This window comes from Lissotriton helveticus, chromosome 10 (genome assembly GCF_964261635.1).
Source record: "Lissotriton helveticus chromosome 10, aLisHel1.1, whole genome shotgun sequence".
NCBI lineage: Eukaryota > Metazoa > Chordata > Amphibia > Caudata > Salamandridae > Lissotriton > Lissotriton helveticus.
Genome location: NC_136071.1, coordinates 1,184,631,453 through 1,184,658,086, shown reverse-complemented (window position 1 = coordinate 1,184,658,086; position 26,634 = coordinate 1,184,631,453). Strand labels below are relative to the sequence as shown.

The 26,634-nt window shown below is 43.3% G+C and overlaps 1 protein-coding gene across 1 annotated transcript in view; it reads right to left on the bottom strand.

Moving 5' to 3' along the window:
• The window catches only part of LOC144784923 (vomeronasal type-2 receptor 26-like), a 460,853-nt gene extending 446,073 nt beyond the window's left edge, over positions 1 to 14,780 (bottom strand). Inside the window, exon 1 of the mRNA XM_078664035.1 lies at positions 14,527 to 14,780. The gene's annotated coding sequence lies outside the window, so the exon portion shown is untranslated. The remainder of the gene's footprint in view (positions 1 to 14,526) is intronic.
• Positions 14,781 to 26,634: the final 11,854 nt, after the last annotated feature.

Below are 26,634 nucleotides of genomic sequence, written 5' to 3'. Positions count from 1 at the left end.
GGAGAAAGTAGCAGGTCTAAAGATCAGGTATGCCCAGAATTCTGAGGACAGAACTTCAGAACGGGGAATGGGCTCTGACAATGCTTGACAGTGTGGCAGAAGTAACAATAGCTCGCCAGAACCTAATGGAATTTCTGGTGACAGCGGATTTGAATGATTACATCACGGTGGAAACAACTGATACAAGGGTAGGTGTCCCACATAAGTTATACGAAATAATACTCCAGATGCAGGGGGAAAAGCCCAGGAAAGTGAGAGATCTGTTTTGGGAGAACCTGACGTTTGGTTATGACATCCTATTAGCTGAACAAGAGTGGCCGCCAGCATTTGTTATAGATTGCCCCAGAGGGGAAACAGTCATTTTACCATCCTTCTCCGACCCAGTTCCTAGTAATTTAAAATACATATATGCACGGGAGTGGGCGGTAGCCCTAGCCCCAGCATTTTATAAAAATCATGTTGGGTGAAATGAGGATTCAACCCACCACATAATTCCATTAAAAACTGCTCTGAATGCACAGAGGCAGTATCCAATAAGCAGGACGCTAAAAAACAGGTCAGGGAGGTCTTATATCAACTTGAATACCAAGGGGTGATTGAAATTTGCACCTCTCCAATGAATAATCCTTTGTTTACCGTAATGGAACCTGACAACTCATACCATCTAGTTTTAGATTACAGACATTTAAACACGTGCACGAAAACATTTGCAGTACAAAATGCACACAGTGCCGCATTAATGAATAACATTGTGAGGAAAAATACAAAACAACACTAGATATCTCATATGGATTCTTCTGCCAAAATACAGCACCTGAAAGCAGGTAGTAAACCACATTTTCCGCGTTAGACTCACAGGGTCAATTCTGTCGACTCCCCCAAGGATATGAGAACAGCCCGGGGTTGTTTTCAGCTAGAGTAACTGAGTAGCTCAAAAATCTGGATGAATAGGCATTGTCCTATGTGGATGATATTTATCTAACGGATTATGACCTAGAGGAACACTTGAACAGAGTAAATACCATAATTTTGGGAGTTGCCTCTGAGGGTTACAAATTTAACTTTAAAAAATCAAAAATTGCCCATCTCAATGTCCTCTTTTTGGGACATGAGCTTTCAAGTGAGGGTAAAAGCCTGGCATCTAACTTTTTAGAAAAGTGTGCGCTGCTCCAACCTCCAAAATCTTTAAGAAACTTACAATGAATCCTGGGATTCCTGAATTTTCGCCGAACATTCATTTTGGATTACGCAGAAAGAGTAAAACCTTTGTACGATTTAATTAAACCTGAATTTTCAGTTAGACAAAGGACACAGGAACACACAGATACTCTTCATTCCTTGCAAGCTGATATGATAGCTTCCAAACACTTGAAAACATGTGTGAACGTACACAATCTGGTGATCTATGTTACAGCGAGTCAATCCGTGTACACTTACCTAACCTTCAATGAAGTAGAAACAATACCCATTGCATACAAATCACATTTGTACTCGAATGCCGAGATGCGATTTGCATCTACGGAAAAAATCCTCACAGAGGTACAGACTTTTGTAGTTAGAGAAAAACCACTGGCTTAAGGGAATTGAATAATAGTCGTTACCCCGCTTCCAGCCTTAGAGGCCGCAACAAAGACAAGTGTTCCTAACGCTAAAGCCTTACATCTAAGATGGACACAATGGGCTAATTCTTTCACTGCAACAGATGTAGAATACAGGTACGACCCAAGTCTAATTTCTGCAATATGAACATGAATATCCTTTACCAAATGAAATAATGCCTCTGGATCAGTATGGATATATAATTTACACTGACGTATCTGCTCAGCGGGCCATTGGAAGTAAACAACAATACAGCGCCGCATGTGCGATTGTAAAAGGTCGTATGCAGGATGGAAAATTCCATCTAAGCTGTACTAAAACGCAGTCTCTAGGAGATTGCACGGCTCAGCTAACAGAATTAAAATCCCTGTTACTGGCAGTGGTAAATACGGATCAAGAATTCCCCACACTAGTTGTGTGTGATTCCTTTTACTGTGTACAGTTATATAATGAGTATTTACACCATTGGGAACAGAACGGGTTCAAAGATGCAAAAGGTGGCACAGTTAAGCACAAAATGCTATGGGAACAGGTAGTGGAGTTGAAAAACAAACTACCAAGGGCTCACATGATATAAACACTGAGTCATCAACGTAATGACGCCCACATTGAAGGGAATTCATTGGCTGACGAGGCCGCAAAGGGAGCTGTACACACGGCTTCTGCAGCTGGAGTCACTCGCTCAAAAACGACAATAGACAGAGACATTATAGTTGCTGTCATTCCTTCACACAAGAACCGCTCAGAGGTACCAAAGAAATTTCCACTCAAGTACTCCTACAAGTTAGATGCAAACAACATTCCATACGCTCAGATTCCTAGTAAGGGGGATAGAGTAATACCAAACATGGATCGCAGGTTAGGTTTAATATTGGCAGCACACGAGGGTCTGGGTTAAGCGAATACAGAAGTTACAGCAACTATTTCTTTATTGAAACAGCGATATTGGTAGCCAAGATTAACAAAGCAGACTAAAGATTATGTCTTGAAATGCGACATCTGTCAACGGATGAAGGGCTCCACCATTAGACAACCAGCGCAGACACCATTATTAATATCAGACAAACCACTTGTGTGTGTTTATTTGGACCACTGTGGCCCCTAACAATCTGACAGGGCTTACAAATATATTATGGTTGCAGTAAATTCATGGTCAATATTCCAATGGGTATGGCCTCATCACGCGACTGACGCTCTAACTGTTATCAAAGACTTGCGAGTCTTCATAGGGACATACGCAATTGGAACATCACATCCTGACCGTCCCCCCACATTTAGCTCTCTGGCTTACAAGGTGGCCATGGGAGGATTGGGTGTAGCATTGCGGTACTCCTCTCCATACCATCCTGAGGGAAAATCAGTTCTGGAGAGGAAAAACCAGGACTTAAAGCAATTTTTAACAGCTAGAGTATTAGGCAAGGGCGGAAATCACTTATATGGGGTTCAATGTGCATTTAACAATATGCCAAGAAGTTCTCTAGGGGGTGTCACTCCTTATGAGGTCCTTTTTGGGACAAGAATGTGGGTACCTGATCTTGATTGTGAAGGCACAGTGGCAGATAAAAAACCTTTTGATATCCAGAAACGTTTGACTGTTTTACAGGACCTGAATGAATCCAGAGCATTACAAAGTAACATCCAGATGAAAAAAAACGTCACTGGGGAAGTCAAATCTGTCATGGCAAGGCCTGTCTGGATCCCTAAAGTCGGGGATCTGGTCAGAGAAAAAATTGTAAACAACAAAGAATTTAGGCCATCATACAGAAAGCCTGTACCTATCCTTGCAGTTGAAGGAACAAGAACCGTGCTCCTGCCACCTCTTGCCGGGAAAAAGGAGAGAAGATACATCTCCATTGATCTGATGAAACCACACTATCTGGCCAATACTGAATAGTAAGTATGGGCGGAATTTGCGAATTCGCGGTACGCAAATTCAGCGAATTTGTGCGAATTTGCAGATTTTGTTATATTTGCATGTTCACGGGGCGCTTTGCGTGTTCGCACAGGTTTTTTAAGCGCATCGAGCGCGAGGTTACCCATGCGGTCGTACATGGGCGCGGCCATCTTGTTTTCAGTGTTCGCGTTGCGTATTTCAGTTTATGGGCGCCAGTTGCAAGCTCACGTTGAGCAGGCAGCAATTACGTGTTGGCGTCCGTTTTTGCGTGCTCGCGGGGAAATATCGTGTAAACTTACCCACGTGGTCCCAATGGGCGCCGCCATCTTGTTTTTCATTCATTGCTATGGTTCTGGGCATGCTTTTTCTATCCAACTTTATTCTTTGTAATACTTTGTATTTTTAACTTTTTTTCATCTGTTTTACTCATTATCTATCTCTTTATTTTGTCATTTTTTCTACTTTCGGTTACTGTAAAACTACTTTTTTTAACTCTTTTCTTTTCTTTACTTTTTCCCTAGTCTTTTTTCTATTTATTATTTCCATTCCTGTCCAGACCATGGCAAACGGAGCCGGGAAGGACAAGGGGAAGGGTCCCGCACCCCGTACCTGGCTCCCTTGCGGGCAATTTAGGGGGGAGGATGTAGTGGCCCTGGAGATTTTCAGCACGGTGGAGTTGGCCGCACTTATCTTTTATGTTCAGCGCCACCTTCCGAAGACAGTCGCAGCAGGCGGCAGGCCCAGTGTAAGGTACGGCCTCCGGGAGCGTCGCCAGCTCTGGGCCAATGTGTGCCGGGCCATGTTTAGGGAGTCGGGGTCCGGCACACCTACCAGCAGGTGACGCACTGGTGGGCCGACCTCCTTGACCGGGAGCAGGACCTGCTCGACCTGCTCGGCATGGAGATCCCCGGGCTTTGTGAGTAGCTATTTAATAACTACTTCGTTTTCTTCTGCTCTGTTTTATTATATTGCTAATATATGTTTTTCCCGAAGAGCAAGAATGCTGCGGATTCGATTACATTGCAGGTAAATTAATGTTTAAATAGCTTCTGTGATTGCAGGTGCTTGCCTGCTCAGTGGCGTTGCTCCTATGCTTACTTGTTTGCAACTTTATGCTCATTTGGCCTGATCATGTATGAGTGTAGTACTTTACAGAACTGCGTAATGCTAGAGAGACTAGAGACTCAAGTCTAGTCCTTCCTTTGTATTCCTGCTGCCACTAAGAAGAGATAGTGGTGGATTGATAGGTTGAGTATATTACGACTTGCTATTTAGAAGTAGGACATTTTTTAGTAGTCTGCAATCATGATGACGGACTGTGTCTGTCACGTTGCGTGCTGCTGAGTGCTGGCAGTCGTAGTAGAACCTTTTTGTTGTTGGTTTAGTTAGTGATTTACATAACTTTCCAGGTAGACGGTCTGTGAATCCAGCAATACTGTACTATCCTCCTAGTTGGCCGGATCAGATAGGTCAATACATGTAGTGCAATTGTTTGTAATTTGTTTCCCCGAGATAATTTTAGATTGTGGTTGAAGAAATCAAATATTTCAAAAAAACAATCATCCATGTTTGTGTTTATTTCATGATCATCAGCAACTTCAAGGGGCAAGAGGACGACAGCGACGCCGGCAGAACAAGGTGGGCAGGAGCGGACCTCTGAGGTCTCTTCTCCTGGCCCCAGTAAGTTGTTCTGTTGTTCCTATTAATAATTATACTTTCCTAACTTTTACACCACCTATTCATTCCAAACAGTTTCCTAATTCTATTTGTTACAAAATAGTCTTTGATCTTCTTGTACACTGGTTCTACATTCTTATCCTGCCTCTACTACTATCACTCTCTGTGCTACTACTATTTACCATTATTATGATTCGGTCTGTGTAGGTAGCTAAGCTTGCCCAGTCGGCAAACAGTGTTAAACAAAATTCTGACCCACCAATATCTCTAGGCACTGAGTTTAGTCCTCTGGGTTGCCCTTGCTGTCTATTCCAGTCTTCTTAATGTAAGTGCTTTGACAATTTCCAGCAACAAAATGTCAATTTGTCCACCAAGAATAAGCTAGTAGTTGGATTTTTTGATTTCATCGGAGCACATACCATGCCGCTAGTGTTTCAGGGACTATTCTGCACATACAGAAGTATGGACAAGAGAAATAGGACATTGTTGATGATAGGTGCAGTTCGATTTTCCACAGACCTCAGTCCGAACAGAAGTTGAACCCCCAATCCCCTGACCGACTACCTAGTGTGTCTGACCAATGATTATACCACCCAGAAGAAGAAGACTACCGCAGAGTCCCGACCTATCAGAGTCACGGAAGCATGCCTGCAAAGTGCAGTAGAGCAAACCCTTTCCGCTCACTCCCTCGTGAACAAAAACCTCACAGTGTTTTAGTTTTAAAGTTTTATTTTCAAATAAGAAATAAAAAAACAATTTCTTTATTTTTAATAGAGCAGTATTGCCAGCGAGCAGTGGTGATAGATGACGTTAAAGTTTAAACACCCTTCCCTAGAATCAATATACTTCAACTTAACAGTACACATCTTATTATTAGAACAACTGTGCGGGAACCCTCACCTAGTTTGAACTTCAAGTACTGGTGGTGATGAGGAGTAGGTGTTGAAAATTGAAAAAGCTCTTGTTGGCAGAAGGGCAATGGAATCTTCTGTCTGTAATTAGAAAAATGGTGCACATTAAAAAGCAAGCATTCATCAGTTGTGCCAAAAAGTGTAGCATGTAATGTCTAAGCCTATAAAAGGTTATCACCCTTCCCAAAACGTCACTTTTTGTCATTCCCAATAATTAAAAATTGCTTCTATATTAACACATTTTCTTCCATTATGAGACGAAATAGGGGGTGGTGTATGGCATCTAAAAATATATAAGACATGTTTTTTTCTAGGCGTCACAACATCGGATGCGGCACAAACTACCACCACCACCAGTGCCGGGGCCAGCAGCACGGAGGTGTTCACTCAAGGGGGTGATGCGGCGGCGCCACAAGTGCCACCAGGAGGAGCTGCTGGGGGGGATGGTTCAGCAGGGGCGGAGGGTGGTAAGGTATTATACTACTTACTTATTGACATTTTAGTGTATGATGTACTGTACAGTAGACAGTACACTAGTACAAGAACACTGTACTGTTAAGAACAGTTACTAATTAGAACTACATTTTTGCCAATCACAGAGAAGACAGTCACCCTTTACTTAGCAATAGCATTAGCGGCGGTAGTTCTCGAGTAAGCAATGGCCCCCTCTATTTGACTTCAACTCAGCTGGGAAACTTTTATCGTGAAGCCAAGTCATATCAGATGAACTTGAGGGATGTGATGAACGAAAATGGAAAGAAGGGTGAAGGGAAGGACGAGCGAGTCGTAACATTTATGACTGTAAAGAATGATACATGTTTTTGAATGCAGGCAGAGGTGGCTGATAGGAAGGAATCAGATGCATGGCTGCTTGAAGCAAGGATGGTTGGAGGAGAAAGAAAAGATGACTTCCTGTGTGGGTGAATGAGAAAATGCATGTGTGGTGTGCATTGCAATATATCATTTGGGTGAATCTCAAATGCAAGTCAAGACAGTGGTTTACCAAATAAAATAAAAAGGGTGTTATTTCGTTGTTCGGAAAAAGTAAAGTTGGTCCAGTTGAGTCGCTAGTAGAATTCCTGAAACTCCCACTAATGTTACAGGCCTACGAAGACGGCGGAAAGATACATGCCGAAAGATTATACTGTGCTTGCAAGTTGCTAGTGTTACTGTGAGACAACTTTCTGTTGAATTATTTTGTGTTAATGTTAAGGAGTATTGGTTACAGACTATTTTTCTTTCTTTCTTCATAGAGGCTCCCAAAAAACTAACCCGAAAGGAGATGGCTGTCCGGGCCAGGGCCTGGAAGCTGGAGGCCATTTTTGCCGAATATCGGCGGCTGGTGGCTCGGGAGCAGGAGGAGGAGACGGCAACTGCTGCATTCTCCTCCAGTGCCCCCGGGTCCACCAGCCAGCAGCCTCCAGCGGTACGGCGCCGTGGCCGGACAGCCTCCCGCTGCTGCCGCAATGCATCTCGGAAGACACCACAGCTGCCCCCCCAGAGCCTGGATGGCACGTCACCGCCGCCTGCGCCGTAGAGTAGACTCCATGGAGCGTCTGGTAGACAAGCTCCAGCCCCAGCTCCGGGACCTCCGCAGAGAGATGCGGGACCACCTGTCCACAGGACACCGCCGGAAGTAGTCACTGTCCCTTGCCCCTTTTTTAAAGACTGTTGGGGGGTGGGAATTGGGCGTTGGGGATTCGAAGGGAGTTTTGAAGACGGACATTTGGACATTGGTTGGGGTTAGGGAGGGGGGGAGAGTTGGGTCTTTTTTTAATAGTTTATTTTTGTTAGGGGAAATATATTTATTTATTTTACTTACTTAAACATGGTGTACGCGTTCATTAACCCTGGGCGAAGCACTACGCTACGCTTGCGTAGTTTGCGAAGTTTGCGCAACTTCGCACTACGCGAGCTGCACGTAGCACAGTGCGAACACGCGTAGTGCAGCGTAGCATAGTGCAGCGGTCATTTTTTGCTTGTTCGCGGTCCTCAACGTCATGTTCGCGACCGCGAGCAAGCAAAATGACATCCCGGCGAGATTCTCAATGCGGGGAGGTCAGGTTTCTCATTGCGAGTGGTTGCGCATGCTCGCGCCCGCTCGCGATGAGAAACTACCAGTTCGCGTTGAGAAAGCTGCCGCTCGAGTAAAAATCTACTCGAGCAGCAGAAAACTACAGCTCGCACTGTGCAAGATGCCTTTTTCAATGATTGCACAGTGCCGGATGCTTGTCCGCACTGTGCAATCAGTGAAAACGCATCTTGCACAGTGCGGACATGCTACTACGCAGCTCGCGTTGTGCTACGTGAAGTTTGCGTAGTGCGAAGTGCACTTCGCGTAGCGCTACTACGCGAATTATGCCCACCCATAGCGTTCATTCATATTATTTTGTCTGGTGGTGGGCGGGGGTTACTGTACATTTGGTTTCCTCAAACTTATCAGCATGAATTATCTAAACGTCCAAAAATGTACAAAAGTGTCACTAACAGAGTTAGTGAATTCAATTGCCCTACTACTAGTACTTTACTAGTATTACTGTCAGTATCTCCTCTCCTCCGAGTCCTAGCCCATTATTCTACCTCCCCAAAATGCTTATCTTACCTGTGATTCGTGTTTGAGAATAGGGCTGGGCACAGGGCTGGCTGCATGGCAAATGGCGATTAAGGTTGGGTATGGAATCCTGGACGGCTGAAATGTCATTGTTGTGCTGGTAGTAATAGTGGTACACACTGGCAGCAGCAGCATATGAAAAAAAAGGAAATGAGACATTGAGTGGCCTGAGCATAGCATTAGAACAGTACGATGGATAGTACGGTGGAGAACAGTGCCACAAATTGTAGCCTAAGCAGTGCTAAAGTATTCAAAATATAAGTATTAGTTGCGTGGAGCATGGCTACTATAAGAAATAGTATTGAAGGTGAAGGACACAGCAGCGTAAGCATTAAGCATTCGATTTGTCATGTGTAGGAGGAGGCTTTTACTCTGTGCGATGGGAAAAACGATTAACTCAGGCTTACCATTAGCGATGGGGGATTGGGGTTTCAACTTCTGTTCGGACTGAGGTATGTGGACAGTCGAACTGCACCTATCATCAACAATGTCCTATTCCTCTTGTCCATACTTTTGTATGTGCAGAACTGTCCCTGAAACAGTAGTGGTATGGTATGTGCTCCTATGAAATCAAAAAAGCCAACTACTAGCTTATTCTTGGTGGACACATTAACATTTTGTTGTTGGAAATTGTCAAAGCACTTACATTAAGAAGACTGGAATAGACAGCAAGGGCAACCCAGAGGACTGCACTCAGTGCCTCCCCTAGAGCTATTGCTGGATCAGAGTTTTGTTTAACACTGTTTGCCGACTGGGCAAGCTTAGCTACCTACACAGACCGAATCATAATAATAGTAAATAGTAGTAGCACAAAGAGTGATAATAGTAGAGGCAGGATAAGAATTTAGAAACAGTCTACAAGAAGATCAAAGACTATTTTGGAAAAAAAAAGAATTAGGAAACAGTTTCGAATGAATAGGTGCTGTAAAAGTTAGGGAAGTATAATTATTAATATTAACAACAAAATAACTTACTGGGGCCAGCAGAAGAGAGCTCAGAGGACCGATCCTGTCCACCTTGTTCCGCCAGGCGTCGCTGTAGTCCTCTTACCCCTGGGAGTTGCTGATGATCATGAAATAAACACAAATATGGATGATTGTTTTTTTGGAAATATTTGATTTCTTTGACCACAATCTAAAATTATCTTGGAGAAACAAATTACCAACAATTGCACTACATGTATTGAGTTATTGACCAATCTGAACTGGTCAACTAGGAGGATAGTACAGTATTGCTGGATTCGCAGACTGTCTACTTGGAAAGTTATGTAAATCACTAACTAAACCAACAACGAAAAGGTTCTGCTACGACTGCCAGCACTCAGCAACACGCGACGTGACAGACACAGTCCGTCATCATTATTGCAGACCACTAAAAAATGTCCTACTACTAAATAACAAGTCATAATATACTCAACCTATCAATCCACCACTATCTCTTCTTAGTGGCAAGCAGGAGTACAGAGGAAGGACTAGACTTGAGTCTCTAGTCTCTCTGGCATTACGCAGTTCTGTAAAGTACTACACTCATACATAATTAAGCAGGCCAAATGAGCACAAAGTTGCAAACAAGTAAGCATAGTAGCAACGCCACTAAACAGGCGAGCCCTCCAATCACAGAAGCTATTTAAACATTAATTTACCTGCAATTTAATCGAATCGGCAACATTCTTTTTCTTCTGGAAAAACATATATTAGCAATATAATAACACAGAGCAGAAGAAAACAAAGTATTTATTAAATAGCTACTCACCAAGCCCGGGGATCTCCACGCCGAGCAGGTCAAGCAGGTCCTGCTCCCGGTCAAGGATGTCGGCCCACTGGTGCGTCGCCTGATGGCAGGTGCGCCAGACCCCCGACTCCCTAAACATGGCCCGGCACACCTTGCCCCAGAGCTGGCGATCCTCCCGGAGGCCACACCCTACACCGGGCCTGCCGCCTGCTGCAACGGTCTTCGGGAGGTGGCGCTGAACATAAAAGATAAGTGCGGCCACCTCCACCGCCCTGTAAATCTCCCGAGCCACTATATTCTCCCCCCTTAATCGCCCGCAAGGGAGCCGGGTACGGGGTGCGGGACACTTTCCCTTGTCCTTCCTGGCTCCCTTTGCCATGGTCTGGACAGAAATCGAAATAATAAATAAGAAAGAGAATAGAGAAAAAGTAAAGAAAAGAAGAGAGTTAAAAAAGTAGTTTTAAAGTAACACAAAGTAGAAAAAAACACAAAATATAGATGTAGACAAATAAAGGGATAGATAATGAGTAAAAAAGATGGAAAAAAGTTCAAAAATACAAAGGATTACAAAGAAATAAAGTTGGATAGAAAAAGCATGCCCAGAACCATAGCAATGAATGAAAAACAAGATGGCCGCGCCCATTGGGACCGCGTGGGTAAGTTTGCGCGATATTTCCCCCGCGAGCACGCAAAAACAGACGCAAACACGTAATTGCGGCCCGCACGTAGGAAATGCACAACGCGAGCATGCAACCGGCCCCCGGAAACAGAAATAAGCAACGCGAACAAGATGGCAGTGCCCATGTAGGACCGCATGGGTAAACTCACGCTCAATTTTATTTATTTATTTAATTTGTATAGCGCGTTATAACCACCGGGGTCTCAATGCGCTTAAACAACCCAGGCGAACACGCAAAGCGCCCCGCGAACACGCAAAAATTAAAAAATCCACAAATTCGCAGAATTTGCGGACCATACTTAAATATTTGGTGAATTAATTCCTCAAAAGGTAGTCGGAGGTTAGTATTTAAAAGAGACTGTATCTCGCTCGAGGTCCGAGCCACCTGCAGCTGGAATGTTTTGCACGCGGAAGTCAGGGCCACCTCCTGTTGGAATATTAGAGCCTTTAGTCTGCTTAACTTGTTGAACTCTGTTTTCAAAGTAGGAATTGAAGGCCAAAGCGAAGAATCTCGAGAGTTACGTGGGGGTGGGAAAAGAACATTGCTGCAGGAAGTGACGCGCTGGGAAACAGTCACTAAGCATGGAATGCCGGCTTTTAAACAACAGAAGTTTTGATTGTTTAAAATAGGGTAACTGCCATTCATAAGCATAAGCAGAGTACACATGGGAATGATGGCAGGCACTGGAATCCCCATAAGGTAGTAAGCAAGATTGGTTGCTGACGCCTTGCAAGAACCCTGCAATATGATGTGTTTGCACACAAGGGAGTGACTTAAAGTGAAATCACAGTCTTCCTTTTTTTTTTTTTTTTCAAAGTACACAAAATATTTTAATATTAAAGTGCATGAGCAAATGCAAAGCAATTCATTACATTTCTGACCTAACACTGTCTAATACGTGACGCCCACTTTTCTTAAGTCACGAACAAAAATATTTACAATTTTACACCGTTTGTGGATACAGATTCAGGTTTTCCCGGGGACAGAAATATGGCCTCCCCAGACAAAAATCATCTAGTTGTTACATCTTTGTGGTACAATCAAAGGAATCTGTTCGTTTTTTGGGAGGACACAAGTGTTGGCACAAATGTTAGATGTTGGTATTGAAATAGTATCGACATTTTAGTCCTAAACGTCAGAACCACTTGATATTTATTTATTTAGTAGGTTGGTTCAAATTCCTCCAATTGTAACAAAAAAGTGAGCTAGGATCTCCCCAAATACATCACTTAACACCAAAGCAATCACTCTGTACACATGAAAGCTTCTACTGTGCTATTCTTGGAGGTATGAGATATGCTCTAGGACGTGGAACCATGTCTAGAAAAAGATTCACTCCAGCTTTCCTTGCCACTTTGTTTCAGGAGGCTTCATGAGATCTTTGTCTTCAAATGGATTCTCATGTTATGACCAAGTGTGCCACCTGCTATGCCATACTGTGGCTAAGACGCTACTGTGACACCAAAAAGACATCTGATCAGATCAACACATTTTGTTTTGTCTCGTTTCCTTTCTTGACCCTGATCTTTTCTGACCAGACCCATGCATAGTTTTTGTATTAAATCATAATCTTGTGTGGATCCCAAATATTGAGTCACTTAATTTGCCTAATTTCACATTTTCCTTATGCAGAACCATATAACTTTCTCTCATTTGAGAGATGGTTGTGCTGAAATGTTTTGCAGGAACCTTAAATCTCAGGGGCAGATTAATAACCCCCTTGCATCACTTTTGTGCCGACGTTGCATCACTTTTTGTCATGCAGCAGTGGCATAAAAATGTGCCATGTTGCTTCAAGTTGTAAAGCCCTGCATCACATTATACCTGCATCAAGTATAATCTATGCAGCGTGGGCTTTCCCACGCAGGAAAGCCTCATAGAAGTGACACAGTGAAATCTACAGGATTTCACGTCGTCATTTCTAGGATGCCACTGGTCAAAACATTACGCCTGCTGCTTGGAGCAGGCGTAAGGAGTGATGCAGCACAATAAGTATAGGCCTCCTCAAGCATTGCTGGAGTTGCGTTGTGCTTGCGACACAACTCCAGCAATGTGTGACTTTTGCGCCAACAGATGTGTCAGATTTTCTGATGCATCTGTCAATCCTTGCTCCATTATGCGCCATATTGTAAATACGATGCATCCATGGAGGCAAAAGTGTTTGGGCTTGTAAATCTGCCCCTCAGTGTCTGCCTGGTGAGCTGCCCTGTCAGTGTTCATGGTGAGACGTTTAGAAACTGGACGTTAGATAGTTGGGACAGATATGCACCATCGTTTATGCTTGAGAATAGATGGTGAAAATAGGGATCTCACAATGAAAACCATTGTAGAAGTACTGATTTTCATGCAGATGACAACCCTTGGGTAGTACAGTTGAGAACCGAAACTCCCGCAAGTGATATGCTATGTGAAAAAAACAACTATGCATATCACATTATATTTCCTAATCAATCATATTTCCACACCAGAAAGGACGCATTTTGGAGAGATGGAATAGATATGTTCCTTCGGTTTATTTAATTCCACCATGCATGATGCCACAAACTTAACACACGACAATATCAAGTTTAATGTGCACTAATTAACAGACTGCAAATTTTAATTATCTGCTGCCTCATCTTATCATTACTTTCTCTGGTGTATATATACTTTTCTATTTGTATAGAGACTTTCATTCTTCAATATATTTTTTTATTTCGATTTTGAAGCATCGTTTTCAGACGGGCAGCATAGATAAAATAGTTGCACCTAGTACTTGAAAATGTAAGTGAGCATTAAAATAGTACAGCTAACCCTCATTCCTCATTTCGTGCCCAGCACAAATACGTCATGTGCCTATTAATTATACAAATCGCCTTTACTTGCTCCAGTTCGTGCCACATTAGGGATGAGAAAAAGGAACACATCTTCATTTTGTTACCTAATGGCCTTTATACATTGCAGTTAGTCCTTTTTTTTTTAAACTTTTTTTTTTATTTTGAGAGTTCGTGAACACATATTACACAACAAGATACAATTCATTCAAGATGCAGAATACAGTTTACAGGGTCCAACATACAAAAATAATGGCCGCGGGTGCATCAGTAGCTGCCAATAAAATATAAAGAAAAAAGGAAAGAAGACAGAAAGAAAGAAGAGAGAGGCAGAACTCTTGTTATTTAAAAGATAGCCTATCTTGATTTTCGTATCCCCACACTCATAGTTCTAGATACGGAGGAACTATAGAAAGTTTTTGCCCAGAGGAGGTTTAGCATACAGTACAAAGAGCTTAAGGTTAGACAGTTGACATACAGTACAAAACGCTTAAGAATCAGGGAAACATGGCGGCCGCTGGTTAAGCGGTCGCAGTGCTCCGGGAAGAGCTCCTGATGAGGACAGCCACACCGTCTAAAATCGGATCGAAAATAGATGTTTGACACTCACGTTAGTTAAGGGAGCTGACATCTGTTCTGACGGGGCGATTTTTTCACAGAACTGGAGATCTTCGTGGCGGGGGATGCAGCCCCGTCTCATCGAGACCGAGACCGAGACACCGTCAGTCCGCTTTCTGCCTGAGTGCAGGACGGCAGCTGTGGGCGGGGAGAACGCAGGTTGCTGTTGGCTGCAAGTCCTGCGAGTGCTTCACAGCCCTGAACTCTGCTCCGATTGCCCCTGTAACCGTGTGGGAGCATGCGGAGGGGCTCTGAAGAATTCTATGGATTCCCTGTTGGAGCTCTGGCAGAAATCACCAAATGAGATAAGTGAACTGTCTTTAATATTTCTCGAAGAAGTCCTTAAAGGAACAGTAAGCCTTTATTTTGGGAAACAGCCCCCTATCCATTATTCAGACTTCCCTGAGAGGGTTTTGCAGTCTTATTCACAGGAGTCCACGAGTGAGCTAAAACATCCTCGGTTATCACAACCGCCGCTACTCCGTTTACAGTCAGCCGCGCTGGAGCTGAGGAGAGGAAGGTTACTTAGAACACTGGGGCAGCCATACCACGCAGTTTCTTCTGATAGAAGCTTGCGTAGTGCCCCAGAACGTGTCTCTAATTTGCCCTCCATTCAGTCAATATCTACATCTACATCAGCACCTTCATCTTTATCAACTGTGGTGGCGGAAATTGAGGAGGGGGGAGACAAGGGGTATCCAGCTACATCTGATTCTCAAACTTCAACTTTGTCAAGTCAAGAGGGACTAACAAAGGTGGTGGTCGCTTCCCAGTCTACTGTAAAAACACAGCTCCCCCTCAATAAAACTAAAACTACCGGCAAAAGAGGGCGGAAGAAGAAAGGGGCACCGCTAGAAGATAAGGCTGAGATAGTAGGCTCACCTTGTGGGGTTGGTGACCATACCGTAGCAGGTGATGATAAAAAACCTTCCTCTTATTTAAATACTGAGGTTAAAGGAAGAGCCACTAAATACGGCTCGAAGTCTAAAAGTAAGACAAAAACTAAAACGCAGAACATCATTTCTGAGAAAAAAGCCAAGATCACACCCTCATTACGCTCTTACTTTAAAGTTATACCCCAAATACTACATCTCCCAGGGGATCACGCCATGTCAGCTGGTTCTGAAGTGCAACCTTCTCTCCTAATGGATAAGATTTCTCCTGTACAGGTCTCAACGACAATAGAGTCAATAAAGGCTTCTGACTATGGAACAGAAGAAGGGGCCATAGATCCAGAAGCTACTGATTTAAGTCTAGCAGAAGTAGACGGGGATAACGAGAAAAACTTAGGATTACAATCTTCTCAAGCTCGAGACGAGTCAGTATCATTACCAGCACCAGCGCCCGTGTCACAAGATTTAGAAGAGATGTCTGTTAATGCTCCCCCCAGCAGCTCAAATGAAGAAGAATTCGGTGCAATTGGGGGAGATCAAATCGAAGACTCTATAGACTCCCTCACAGATCAATCCAAGTTTGCAGCCGATGACGAAATAACTCCAGGGGCTATACTAGGCATGTTTTCAGCTCTTACGCAGGAAATAAGGAAGGGTTTTGCAGAGGCTTCTGCAAATCAAGCTGCGCATCAAGCTGAAATAAGGAGCTACTGTGAATCTCTTGAAAACAAAATTGAGGGACTAGCTATAAGAACGGGAGTCCTGGAGGAGACCACAGGAACAATTTCTATTAATTTGGACCAGGCGAAAGAAGATATTCAGAAGCTTTATAGAGAGGAGCAAGCACTTAGTGAAAGGATGGAGACCTTGGAGAACAATGCGAGGAGGGGGAATCTTCGAATTTTGAATGTGCCTGAAGGCTCAGAGGGCTCAGATTTAAAACAATACATAACGGGCTTGCTAAAAGAGTCCCTGAGTCTAGACCTCTCCCTAGAAGAAATAGCAGTAGACATCCAAAGAATCCACAGGGACCCCTTTAGACGTAACCCCCAGAGATCTAAACCCCGTAAAATTCTAGTTAATTTCCATACATATGTTCTGAAAGAACAAATACTTAATCTTGCATTAAAACAAAAAGCACTGGTTGCAAAGGGGTTTACATTCTTAATAAGGTCAGATCTTTCAAGAATTACCCTGGAAAAGCAATGGGAGTTTGGGAGGCGACTGGAAGCGTTTAGAGCAGCGGGTGCCACAGCTCAATTTACATTCCCTGCTGGCATGAAAATAATGTATAATAATAAGATGACTAACATTAGATCAGTACAAGCAGCAGATGAACTCCTGATGCAGATGGGAAGCAATAAGAAATAATAAGAAGCTTAATTACAAGATTTAGTAAGTAGAGTCAGCGTTCATGGTTATCTCTCGACTACTCCGAGTTCTTATGTACAAAGTGTAAAAATAATTTCTTCACAAGGGGCATTAAACAATATAACTACTTTAGTGTCATAATTAGTTTAGTTTTTCCTTCACAATCTTTGCTTCTATATAGGTGTGGTTTCTCTCCAGGAGTTCACGGAGGGGCGCTATCTACCGGACATTGCACCGGTTGGATAGCGCAAGGGTTTTCCAGGGAATGGTAGGGGGGAGGGAAGGCGGCACGTAGCTAGGGTAGGTGGTGGGGGGTGGAAAAAAAAAGTAAAAATGTCCTCAAAAAGCCAAGATATAATAGTCGTGATAATAAGAAAGTGATATCGCAATCTTATCAAAAGAGTGTTAGACAAGTATGGGTTGGTCTAGTCGTATTTTTCTGTCTCTCTTTTTTGTCGGGAATATATGCCAAAAATGATTAACATAAAATATCTCTCCTGGAATATTAATGGCCTGCGCACCAAACCTAGGGCAAATAAAATCATGCAATATTTACGAGATCTGGATGCGCAGGTCATTGTTCTCCAGGAGACTCATTTAACAAACTCTGAGATAACGGACTTAATTAAACGAAATAAATGGATAGACTTTGCGGTCTCCACTACTCAGGCTAGTAACACCAGAGGGGTATCTATAATTTTTAAGAAAGGAGCTAAAGCTAGGCTGATATCTCAACAGGTTGATCCAGGCGGAAGATGGGCCATAGCCTCTGTAGTAATAGCGGGCTCTCAAACCACAGTCTTGGGCTATTATGGGCCGAATCAAGACGATTCTACTACTATGGAGACTATGTTTTCACACTTGCTCTCCTTTCCTGAGCCAACTATTATAGCTGGTGATTTTAATATTGTTTTAAATCCAGTTTTGGATAAATCCCCCAATAGTCGACCCTTAGCTTTGTCAAAATCTAGGTTAGTGCTACAATCTGCAATGAAAACATATGGGTATTCTGACATATGGAGGGAGAGGTCTGGGGACCAAAAAGGAGTGTCTTTCCGTAATTATAAATATAAACACCAGTCAAGGATTGACTTCATCTTGATCAGCCGAAGGCTGACTGATCATGTAAGATCCATTGAATATTTACCTCTACATCTTTCAGACCACTCTGCAGTATTAATGGACCTAACCTATGTAACGGAGAGATTGCCCTCTAGATGGTCCTTTGATCTTTCACTTTTCACCTTACCTGACGACATACTATATCTCAATAGAGAAGCACACAATTTTTTTTTGATTAATAATGACTCAACATCTACAAGGATCATTTGGGACTCGTTTAAAGCATTTCTAAGGGGTCTAATAACAGCTAAAGTGTCTCACAAAAGGAAGCAATATAAAGAACAAATTTGCTCAATTGAAGGAAAGATAATAAACCTCCAAGGAGTTATTGATAGTAATACTGGGGTAGATGAGTCCATTATAAATAATTACAGGAAAGAAATGGCGACCTTGAAAGCAGACCTGGGTTCAGTATTGAATCTTAGATTGCAGCAGAGATGGGAAGCAGGCAAATTAGCCCATTTTGAGTACAGTGAAGGAGCGGGTAAAATGCTTGCGTGGAAGACTAAATCAGATCAGGTCCGGAACAACATTGCAAAAATCAAGGTGGGCAACGATTCTTTTTCATCGGATATTGAAATTAGAAGGCCTTTAAGATTTTCTTTGAGTCAATCTATAAGGAGGACATTGAAACCCGATCTGAGGAGATTGACGATTGGTTAAGTCATATGAATCTCCCTAGTCTTACACAAGCTCAGTCTCAAGCATTGGATGACATTATCACCGAAGGAGAAGTAAGGGCCGCTATAAAAAAAAGTAAGAAGGGAAAGGCAGCCGGGCCCGATAGGCTACCAGCAGAAACTTATAGAATCTTAGAAGATGAGATAGCCCCTTTCCTTACTAAGATGTTCAATCAGATCCTCATCGATGGCCAAACTCCCCCATCAACATGGGATAACGCATCAATTACACTCATACTGAAGCCTGGAAAGCCCAAGGACGATTGTGAATCATACAGGCCCATATCAATCTTAAATGTGGATTACAAGATTTTCACCACAATTTTAGCCTCCAGGTTAGCCTTAGTAGCCCCGGCAGTCCTCCACGTAGATCAAAAAGGATTCGTAAAGGGCCGACAACTATACGAATTAACATACGACTTAATAGGGGCTATAGATATCGCTGTGGCACAGAATTTACCATTGACTGTTCTCACCCTGGATGCGACCAAGGCCTTCGACAGGGTTAATTGGGTGTACCTGTCGGGGGCCCTGGCTAAATTTGGAGTGGGGAAGAGATTTTGTCGTGCAGTTAGTCTATTGTATGCCAGTCCATCGGCAAATCTATTAATTAACGGTGAGTTGTCAGACCCCTTTGATATAACTAGGGGGACTAGGCAGGGATGCCCGCTTTCCCCACTCTTGTTTGACTTTTATATTGAACCTCTCGCACAACAACTGAGGAGAGAGAATGCTATTATTCCTTTTTGTCACAAAGGGTGGGAAAAGAAGGTTGCGTTATACGCTGACGACTTGCTCGTTTATACAACAGACGTAACAACTGCACTCCCGGTTATACTTGAAACAGCTAAGGGGTTTGGGAAAATATCAGGCTACCAGATCAACACATTAAAAACAGAGATGTTGGTCTGGAATGATAATCCGAGTTCCTTGGAAATACAGGAAGGCGAATCATTACGATATCTGGGCCTAAATATCATAAAAGACATCAACAAGCTCGCCTCAGTAAATATTACAGCAATTATCAAGGAATCGAGGAAATTAATGCAGACATGGTCTCACCTTCAATTATCTTTGATAGGGAGGGTCAACCTCGTAAAAATGGCCATTTTGCCTAAACTTTCTTTTCTTTTTAATACCATTCCACTCTACTTTGATCAGATTCACATAACTAAAATACAATCAGATATCACTTCTTTTATTTGGAACAAAAAATTACCAAGAATAGCTTGGAAGAAGCTTAGACGGCGATGGGAGAAGGGAGGATTAGCCGCACCAGACGTAAAATTATATTTGTGGGCTTTTCAGCTTTCTCACATACGAATGCTCCTAAAAACACCTACTGACTATGGGATAGGATTAATGTTTTCGGCCATGTTAAAAGGGGAAGGTCTCAGCCAGTGGGGATTTTTATTTAAATTTGGCAATCCAAAATTCTTAAAAAAAATCAAATTGAAGGTCCTGCATGCCTTGGCGAAAACATGGGCTGATGTAATAAAATCTATTAAACAGGGGTATTATTGCGATAAAACGCCGCTTTGGGGGTTACCTGATAGTCCAGCCTGGTTGGAAGATTCCCTAGCCACTCCTTTGAGAGAAGCAGGACTTAAAGAATGGGGGGATCTTTTCTATGAGGGGGACCTGCTTTCATGGGAATATCTACAGAATAAAATAGGGCCAACCCTCTCAAGGTTTAAATACATTCAAATCAGAAGCTGGACAGAGGCATATAACGATCCACTAACAAAACGTAGCAAGTTTCCTCTCGGAGGGCATAGTCAATTAATAACTAACTTGGTTGGTACCCCTTCAACCAAACGTGAGATCTCACTATGGTATAAACTTCTTTTAGATGAATCTGATGGGGAATTTAAGTTACCAGCTCAACTTTGGGGGGACGTAATATTGACTCAAGATCTACAAGAACTTTGGTCCTTCTCATTTCAGCTTTAAAAAAGTTTGGTGAAACCCTCATGGCTACGTAGGAACCATCTTTTTACCCTTCATAGGGCGTATTACTCTCCCCAAAGACTATCCAAATTTGTCGCAGGAAACTCAGTGGCATGTGCGAGGTGCGGGCTGACTGCAGCTTCAGATATTCATATGTTCTTTGAGTGTCCCCGAATTGCATCATATTGGGAGGCCATAGGTAAGACTCTTACGGCATCGTTAGGTATCCCAATTACTATAGATTTATCATTAGTGATTTTTGGTCTCCTGAAGACAACTCAAATTACAGTTAAAAGCCTGGTCTTCTATACGGTCCTCTTGGCAAGGAGAGAGATCTGCAGGAGGTGGAAGGATCCTATGCCCCCTTCCCATGGGGATTGGTTGATATCAACTTTACAGACGGCACGTATGGATCTAGACAGAACGGGAAACCAAAATAAAAGGGCCTTTTGGCATTTGTTTGTTTGGGCACAATAAAGATCCGGGTTTTTTTTTTTGGTTTTTTTTTCCCCCGGGTCCTATGATTATACTACTATGGTGCCAAATACTAATGTTGCCCGGTCTCAGTCCGGCCCAGGCCCAGCAGTAGGCCTCCCTATTGGTAGCCTAAAGGAATATCAAGCTGTGACGGTTGCGGGATTAATAGCCTTCCCACTCGAAATGAAATGATCCCTCCCAGTTAAAATCACTGGGTCAACTGCACTAGAGCATATTCTAAATGGCTTTCTTAAACCATGGTGGATATGAGGACAAAAAAAAAAAAAAAAAACGCTTAAGAATAAACAGTTGACATCACACTCGTCTGACCCGTCATCCTTGCCGCCCTCCAGGCAGCCACTGGTGCCCATAGCCGTAGCCCCATCTCTCTTGTTTTTAAGCCCTTAAGTTCGTATAAGGCTCCCTCGATGTTATGAATACCGAGGAGCCTACATAGCCACATTTGAAATGTTGGGGCCTCTATATCTTTCCAGGCGGCTGAGATTAATATTCGGAGTACGGCTGCTGCTATAAAGACTAAAGCTTCCTCCTCGATCCTTAGTTTCAATTTGATATCACAGCCGATAATCAGTAATGTTGGGGATAGATTTATTTTTACATCTAGCAGCCCCTCTAGAAAGGCCACGATCTCGCTTTTGATTAGCTCCAGTTTCTCGCACCCATAAAACATATGTAAGATATCCGCTGGTCCTTTACCACATCTAGGACAATCACTATCCCCCCTCTTCCCCCAGTCAAACAATTTGGAGGGCGTGTAATATAAATTGAATAAGGTTTTGAAGTGCTGGGCTCTAAGATTGGAGGAGCGCAGAAATCTTTTATCAAATGAAAGGGCTCTATCCAGGTCAGTCTCTGGGTCCCCCAATTTCACAGCCCAGAGGGACTCAGTCTTAACCATATCATCTGGGACCCCTTCCATAAATATTTTGTAAAGTCCCTTAATTCTACGCCCCCCTCCCTTCAGATAGTCCAGAAGTACACTCCTTTTTTCCAAAATTATACGAGGTCTTACTGACCTAATTGTATTAACCACCTGGAGATATTTATATTCTTGCCCTTCCTGTAATGAGTATCGCATCCTTAAATCCTCCAATGTCCTACAAACGTCCTTCACCATTATTTGCCCGAGTGTAGCAATGCCTTGATGCTCCCAGTGTCTCCAGAATCCATCCTTACACAAATTTGGGAATAGTCCAGAATTCCAGAGAGGAGTATGGTGGTTATACCTGGGAACTCCCATTACTTTCTGCACTGATGCCCATACCCCCACTATGCCTTCGAGCAATTCATATCGTGTTTTCTTGTAATACATTTTTTCAGTTCTTCTCAGGAGTACCCCAAATGCTTCATTCCCCAATGTCAGCTGAAATATGGATGGGATATCGTCTTGACCCATGCCCTGTCCCCTCCCCCCCTGATCAAAGAGCATTGCCATTTCTGTAAGGAGACAGGACCAGTGATAATTCTTAATATTTGGTATTCCTAACCCTCCCCTTTCCTGAGGCAGAGACATAAACTTATTTGATCTTCTGATCTTGCCATATTGCCATAAGAATTTCATAAAAATAGCTTCAATTTCCTTTATTAGTTTGTCTTCTATTTTGAATGGGATGGATCTGAATTTATACAAAATCTTGGGAAACATGGTCATTTTAATGACTTTGCCCTACCTATTATCGATAAATGTAGTGTATCCATCCTTTTTAGATCCTGTTCCATTGATTTCAAAAGCGGTGTAAAATTATCTCTGATTATATTCCCCGGTTGTGAATCGAGTGTTATACCGAGGTACACCACCGAATTAACATACCTAGCATCCAATTTAGTTATATTCTTGGAGCACAGAACTTGGGTCTTAGCCTCATTTAGTCGATATCCTGACTGTTTCCCAAACATATTTGTGATAGTCACTATTTCCCTCAAAGCAGACTCCAGATCGATCGTAATGACGGCTAGGTCATCGGCATATGCGAGCAGTTTTGTTTGGAAGCCTTTTATGACTACAGGTTTTATCACCGTATTAGTCATTATTTGAGTTATTAATGGGTCAATATACAACGCAAATAGGATAGGGGAGCAAGGGCATCCCTGCCGAGTCCCCCTCGTTATGCTAATTTTTTCTGAGCTCCCCCCCATCAGCTGAATCCTAGCTGTAGGAGTGGAATACATTGCCTGGATAGCCTGTCGAAACCTTGGACCGAACCCCCTCTCCTCCAACACCTTCCACCTATATGACCACCTTACCCGGTCAAAGGCCTTTTCCGCATCGAGGAGGACCATCGCGGCCCTCTCCCCCCCGGCAGCACAGATATCAAACACGGTAATCGCTCTCCTGATGTGATCCGTTGTACCTCTCCCCGGGATGAACCCTTGCTGCCAGGGCGAAACTAGGGCCCCGATGATCCTCCCAACGCGGGTGGCCAAGATCTTAGCGTACAGCTTATTGTCGGCGTTTACTAGGGAAATAGGCATATAGGAGCCTGGATTTTCTTTAGGTTTACCTTTTTTGTAAAATACCACGATATTGGTACTCATCCATGACCCCGGTATTTTACCAGTATTCATGATCCCATTGAACAGATCTAGAAGGAGTGGGGATATTTCCTCCCGTAAACACTTATATATTTCAAGTGGTAGCCCATCCGGGCCCACCGCCTTTCCTAAAGCCAAACTTTGTAAAGCCCCTATTACCTCATCCATTGTGATGACCTGCTCGAGAACATCCCTCTCTCCCTGGCCCATTCTTACACCCATACTTCCCCAGCTTGTAATTGGGGCATCTGTCACCACTTCCTCCTGGTATAGATCCCCCCCCTTTGCTGAACCTCAGGTGTATTGATCTTAGCGCTGGGATACTCATGGGTGACTACGCGCTCTATAAATTAAAATAATAATAAAATAATAATAATCTTGATAGTACCTTCTAAAAACCTCGAGAATCTCGGATGGCTCCTCATATACTCTCCCCTGTTCTTCTATTTGCGTAATTACATTTTTTGACGTAACCTGTCTAATACGCAGCGCTAGTGCCCTCCCGGCCTGTTCCCCTGTTTCGTATAGTCTGGTTCTCTGTTTATGGTATTCTGCCACTGATTTATTGGTCAGTTGGTCTTGTATTCCCGCTTTAATAGTGTTGATCCTCTCAAGGCTTTCCAATCCTTGCCGCCCCTGACATATATCCCTTCGATGTTGCCCTTCTGCCTCAGTCAAATTATTGAGTAATTGCTCCCTTTCCAGATTGATCCTTTTCCACAACCTATTAGTATAACTGATAGTCTCCCCCTCAGCCCTGCCTTATAACTGTCCCAAACTACATTCCGAGAGGCACTATATCTATTGGCATCGAAAAAGGCCTGTGACCAGTTTTTAATGTGTTCTATATAGACACTGTCGGTTAGTAATTTTCTATCAAAAGTCCAGGGTCTAGGTCCTTTCGTAGGTCGATTGACATCCGTTGTCATTACCAGAGGGTTGTGATCGGACATTATCATTGGGAGTTTGGAAATTTTAACCTTGTTCAATTCAGTAGCTGATACAAAAAAGTAGTCTAATTTAGAGTATTTATTAAAGGGATGTGAAAAATAAGTGAATCCAGTATCCCTTGGTTCTTTATTACCCCAGACATCTCTCAACCCATGTGACTGCAGCAGTGAGGATATAGCTCTATATACCCGGGCTTGCGTCCATTGTATGGGGTACCATTAGCGAAGTCAGCAGATATATTGAAATCCCCGCAGACTACTATTGGGGTTGGCCAATCTATCAATTCCTTCTCTATAAGATCGAAGGTCTCAGGATCATCCGTATTGGCTCCATATATTGAACAGACAGTTAATCCCAGATTCATTTCACATACAGCCCACCTGCCAAGGGCGTCTGCCTTACAGCGCTTGACACCTCCCAGGCCCGACTTCCCAATGATAGCTACCCCCCTTGTAGTAGACGTTTGAGAAGAGCATGACAGAATCTCAAACCCTTTTATCTTAAGCCAATGCTTTTTCTTCCATGGCAGGTGAGTCTCTTGTACCCCAAGAATGTCTATGCCTGTTGTTTTAAGGTATTCCTCAAATCTGCCCCTCTTCTTCCAGTCATTTAACCCACTGATATTTATAGATCCAATCTTAAGCTTAGGCATACTCCTGGACCAGACAACACCAGCTCCTCAAACGACAGAAAAACATATTAGATACATAATTACAAAACCTCTTTTTTCGCAAGTTTGAAAATATGTTTGTATTTATGTGTGAATTAGTGACACATACTCTCTTTTCTTTTGAATTTACTCCCCCCCGTCCCAACCCTCCCCCTTCCCGCTCCCCCCTTTCAGCCCCTATCCCCCCCACCACCCTGGCCCCTCGGCCTCTCGCCCTCCTTCGTGAGGTGCTCAGACTAGGTCTGTGCGTGTGATGGGTGCAGCGTCGCAGCAAGGACTCAGTATATACTACTTGATGTCCGTAATGGCCTTAATAGCCTGAGCCTCAGAGCTCATGTTTAAAAAAAAAAAAATAACTAATGGCAAACGCTTAGCATTGCCTTGACCTTACAAGACTCAAATCCATTACCACCGGCTTACACTAGCATCATGTCCTTTTCATTGTGTCTTTTCATGTGATTAACACCTAAGTACATCCTGAGATCCTGATATCCGCGGGCCCGGACCCACCGCTAAAAGAAAAAATATACAAATTAATATTATATGGAGTCCAAGAATTCCTGCGCCTTGATTTCTGACGAGAAATACAATGTCTTTCCATGGTGGATTATTTTGAGCTGGGCCGGGTTTATAAGGTAGACTTGTACTTTCTTGTCCTGGAAGGGCTTAATCAGTTGGCGTAACCTCCAACGCCTTTCCACCTTAACATGACAGAAATCAGGTTTAACAAAAAATGATAGCCCCTCGCTTGTCCTCTTAGCGTCAGGTCTAGCCTTTTCTGCTATGGCCTGGCGCAGAATGAAGTTCCCCAAAAATATCAAAATTGCCCTGGGTTTGTCTCCTTCCCTTGGGTTTCGATTTATCCTAAACGGGGTTCTATGCGCCCGCTGAATTTCTGACTCCCAGCGCCAGCTAACCAATTCAGGGAATGCTTTGCGAACAATTTAACAATAAAGGCTCTCACATCCCCTTCCTCCGAACCTTCCGGGATTCCCAAAACCCTTAGGTTATTCCTCCTGAGCCTATTTTCGAGGTCCTCCAGCTTCCACTGTATGTCCTGGGCTTGAGCCCCATACGATTCCACCTTACTGGTGGCAGCGGCAGATTCAGCCTCAGTGGAGACCACTCTCTCTTCAAGGTTCGATACTCTATCGCCCACCGTCGCACAGGCCTTTGAAAGTTTCCTCACAACACCCTTTATCTTCCTCATGGCTGCTTGGGACTTACGATTGTCCGGCCTGGTTTCCTCCCGATGCGCAATTATTTCCTGGTGAATTGCCTCTAACATTGACCGTTGGGTGAACTCATGGTCCTGGTCTTGGCTAAGGGATCCTTGCAGCAAAGTAGTAGTGAATGATCCCAAGCCAGCCCCTTCTGATCATTCTTCTTGAAGGAAGTCCCTGGCTTCACAGCCGTTGCCGGAAGGTCCTCCT